Source organism: Elephantulus edwardii, unplaced genomic scaffold (genome assembly GCF_000299155.1).
Source record: "Elephantulus edwardii isolate Elephantulus edwardi_28Jun2011 unplaced genomic scaffold, EleEdw1.0 scaffold00160, whole genome shotgun sequence".
Classification (NCBI taxonomy): domain Eukaryota; kingdom Metazoa; phylum Chordata; class Mammalia; order Macroscelidea; family Macroscelididae; genus Elephantulus; species Elephantulus edwardii.
The window spans coordinates 7,659,135-7,664,033 of NW_006399910.1; the positions used below are offsets into that span (position 1 = coordinate 7,659,135).

The following is a 4,899-nucleotide window of genomic DNA, read 5'->3' on the forward strand; positions in this document are numbered from 1 at the left end:
TTCGGATGGCGGGGAAGAAGAACAAACTGGGGAGGAGGGTAGAGAGAATGGTGCAGCAATGAAGGAATGAAAACCCAAAATCCCTGTAAATGTTCATTAAAGCAAATAAAATTTAATAATAAAAAAACTATAAACAAGCAAGCATTTATACACTTAAGATACAAAATTATTGCTGCTGTTGTTGTTAGGTGCCATCTAGTTGAATATGGCTCATGATGACACTATGAATAGTCAACCTGAACCCTGTTCTATCTGTGTCATACTCATGATCTCTGACACACCAGAGCCCACTGTTGAAGTCACTATGCCAATCCATCTTTTCAAAGGTCTTCCTTTCCTTCTCTGACCCTTAATCTTTCCAAGCATAATGCCCTTTTCAAAGAAATACCTTCACTGAGCTATATGCCCAAAGTACAAAAAAGGAAGCTTTTCTATCTTTGCCTCCAAAGAGCACTCGGGCTGCACCTTTTCCAAGACATATCTATTTGTTTTTTTTAGGCTGCCTGTGAAATACTCTTATCCAACATCACAATTCAAAGGCATCAGTTCTTCTGTTGTCTTTATTCATTGTCCAGCTCTCTGATGCACAGCAGGTGATTGAGAAGACCATGGCCTAAATTAGGCATACCTTAGTCTTCAAGCCAACGTCATTGCTCTTCAGCACTTTGGAGAGGTCTCTAACAGTAAACTTAAGCTACATAATGCATCTCCTCATTTCCCTACTGCTATTATCAAGGGGGTTGGTTGTTGACCCAAACAATATTAAATCATTGACCATTTCGATCCTTTCTCCATATATCATAATGCTGATTGTTGGTCCTGTGGTGAGGACCTATGTTTTCTTGATATTGAGATGTAGTCCAATCCATACCTAATGCTGCAGTCCTTGATCTTCTGCAGCCTTTTCATATTCTCCTCACTCTCAGCATTAATAATTGGAACATAGAATATGAGAACTATAAATACAGGAAAAATAAAAGTTGTAAAAAACGAAAGCGTGTATGAAGATTAACACTGTAGGCATCAGTGAAATGAGATGGACAAGCATGGGTCACTTTGAATTAGATAATCACATGACCTACTATGCCAGGAATGAAAAATTAAGGAAAAATATTATTGCTTTTATAGTTTAAAAAGTCAATTTTAAGGTCCATCCTGAAGGACAATGCCACAGCACTAACCGTGGACATACTAGGAAGACTGTTAATAGGACTATTATTTAAATATATGCACCAAAAACCAGCACCACAGAAGAAGATATTGAGATTTTCCATTTTACAGTCCCAAATTGACCAAACATGCAATCAAGATGCATTAATAATTATTGGTGACTTGAATGCAAAAAATGGAAACAGTGAAGAAGGGTTAGCAGTCAAAAAGTATGGACTTGATGGCAGAAATGAGACAATGAATCAAATTGCGTGCACTCTGTGATTTATTCATAGCAAATACCTTTTTAAAAAACACAAATGGTTTTCTACGAAGATGGCGCCGAAAGCCAAGAAGGAAGCCCCTGACCTTGCCAAAACTGAAGCCAAAGCAAAGACATTAAAGGCCAAGAAGGCAGTCCTGAAGGGCGTCCACACCCAAAAAAAAAGAAGATCCGCACGTCACCCACCTTCCGGCGGCCTAAGACGCTGAGACTCCAAAGGCAGCCCAAATACCCCGGAAGAGCGCCCCCAGGAGAAACAAGCTTGACCACTCTGCCATCATCAAATTTCCCCTGACCACTGAGTCAGCTATGAAGAAGATAGAAGATAACAACACACTTGTGTTCATTGTGGATGTCAAGGCCAATAAGCACCAAATTAAACAAGCTGTAAAGAAGCTCTGTGACATTGATGTGGCTAAGGTCAACACTTTGATTAGGCCTGATGGAGAGAAGAAGGCCTATTTCGACTTGCTCCTGATTATGATGCTTTGGATGTTGCCAGTAAAATTGGGATCATCTAAACTGAGTCCAGCTGGCTAATCCTAAATATAAATTTTTCTCACAAAAAAAAAAAACAAAACAAAACACAAACCATGACTTTAAACATGGATTTCACATGATGGATTGCAAAGGAATCAAACTGACTATATTTGTGGAAAGAAACCTTGGAGTGCAGTATCATCAGTGAAAAGCAGACCAGGGATCAATTATGGAACAAACCACTAATTACTCATGTGTGAGTCTAAATTGAAGTCAAAGAAAATTAAAATTTGTCCACAGGAACCAAAATACAACCTTAAGGCTGTCCCAGTTGAATTTAAGAACCATCTCAAAAACAGGTTTAAGATGCTGAACACCAATGATCACCAGAGGAACTGTAAGGGAGATATCATCCATGAAGAGAGCAAAGGGTCTTTATAGATAGAGAAGGGAGGAGAAGGGGGGGAAAACAATGGAGGTTAGAGGAGACAAAGAAAATTGCATCAGAGAATCAAGAAATCAAAATAAAGAAGAGATATGATGAAGAAGATAAATATTATCATGAAATTTGCAAACAACTGGAGTCAGAAAATATAAAGGCAAGAACTCACTCAGCATTTCTCTAGCTGAAGGAACTGAAAAACAAATCCAAGCCTCAAATTATAATACTGAGAGATGCTATGGGCAAAATCTTGAAGGATCCTGGTAGCATCAAAAGAAGATGGAAGAAATAGAGTCATTGTACAAAAAAAAAAATTGGCCAACCCTGAAATATTTCAGAAAATACCATATGAAAAGAGTCAATGGTAATAAAAGCAGGTAATCAAGCTTTGCTGATAAAATTGGCAAAAATAAGAGCCCAAACTGATGTGACACCAATTATCATGTTTCAGCTAACAAATGTAATCCTAGATGTGTGTTTAACAGTCTATGCCAGGAAATTTGGAGGACAGCTGTCTGATCAACTGACTAGCAGAGAATTTGTTCCCATTCCCAAGAAAAATAAACGAACAGAATGTGGAAATTATAAAATAATATCAATAAATATAACTTGCAAGCAAAATATTGCTGCAGATTATTCAAAAACAGCTAGAATAGTATATAGACAGGGAATTGCCATAAGTTCAAGCTGGTTTTACAGGGGGCTGCACACCAGAGATATAAATCATTGCTGATGTCAGATAGATCCTGACTAAAAGCAGATAATACAAGAAGAATGTGTATTTGTATTTTACTGGCTATGCAAAGGCCTTTGACTGTGAGGATCATAATAAACTATGGTTAACATTTAGAATCACAGAACACTTAATTGTGCTCATACAAAACCTACACCTAGACCAAGAAGCTGTTTTATAAACAGAGCAGGGAACATTGCACGGTTTAATATTAGGAAAGATGTGTGTCAGGAATGTCTCCTTTCTACATACTTATTCAGTATATGGATAGAGCAAATAATTCACAAAACTGAACTCTAGGAAGAGGAGTATCACATCAAGATCAGAGGAAGACGCATCAACAACCTAAATTATGCAGATGACACACTTAGAGTGCTGAAAGTGAGGAGTACTTGTAACACTGTAGAAGATCAGATCTTCAGTATAAATCACATCTGAACACCAAAAAACAAAGGCCCTCGGGCTGGTGGAGTGGGGGGCAGTGTTGGGCAGGCACTGGGCTTGTGGTAGGGCAGCCACTACAGCCATGATCCTGGAGAGGTGAACAACTGTATGATCGTGGAGACCCTCACGCTCAAGTTGGAGAACGCAGCTGCCAGAAACAAACCAGAAGCAGTAGAAGTAACATTTGCAGATTTTGATAGGGTCCTGTATCATAGTGCAAATCCTAATGGCAACAGAACAAAAGGGATGGTCAGTATTTCTTTGAAATTCTACAAGGAACTTCAGGTGCATGGTGCTGATGAGTTATGAATCATAGCAATCAATAGATAAGGGAATCTAAACAGTGTGTTTCTGAGGTTACTTTGAACTCTTAGAATAAAACATAGAATAATTTTAAAAAAAAAAGATAGAATGTATGGAAGCTTCTTGGTAAACCAGGGTACTAGAATCAGGGTACTCTCTCTTTATTATATGACCTTGAAAAAATCTCCCAGCCTCCAAGGATTCCATCAGGCCTCAGGCTAGCATGTTGAAACAAAATTGTTTTGCCTCTGTCTTTGAGAAATACTTCCAATTCCAAGAACTTCTTCTTGGAAGGAGAGAATAGGGCAGTTATTCATTATAGGGATGATGTGACCATGTATGTTGAAGTCTAAAAAGGACAGAGTCACAGTCGTCTTTAGCACAGTGTTCAAAGAGGAGTTTGATGTGATCATTGGAAAGGTGTTTATGCAGGAATTCAAAGAAGGACATAGAGTCGGCCACACAGCACCACAGGTCCTCTTTAGCCACAGGAACTACCTCTTGAACTGAAGGGCACCAATGCTGCTGTGGGCGACAACATTGGCTATATCACCTTCCTGCTGTTCCCTCGCCACACCAACATCAATGCCTGAGACAGTACCACAGTGTGGATTTGATCCACACGCTCCGGGACTACCTGCACTATCACATCAAATGCTCTAAGGCCTATATTCATACCCGTATGTGGGCCAAAACATCCGACTTCCTCAAGGTGCTGAACCCTGCACACCCAGACGTAGAGGAAAAAAAAAAGAAATGAAAACAATCACGGGGAAGACATTTTCATCCCTCTAACTCTTGGGCACAGGAAAAGGAAGTGCCTGGCAAATGAAGGCTGAAACACTTGCTACCTGATAATTGTAGCTTTTAATTTATTTGTTTGTTTGTTTATTTTAATGAATGTTTACAGATACTTTGGATTTCCATTCATTCCTTGTTATATTTTTCTCCCTGACCACCCCCTTTGCTCTTCTCTTTGAAAAGTAAAAGAAAAATCCTTTCATTGTTATACAATCCCCGCCCCCCGCCAGTCCTCTCCACTATGCAACCTTCTTTCTGGACTCT

General features: G+C 39.2%; 1 pseudogene; it reads left to right on the plus strand.

Annotated features, from left to right (window-relative positions):
• Positions 1-3,633: 3,633 nt before the first annotated feature.
• On the plus strand, positions 3,634-4,629 carry LOC102844939 (annotated as a pseudogene).
• The last annotated feature ends 270 nt before the right edge of the window (positions 4,630-4,899 follow it).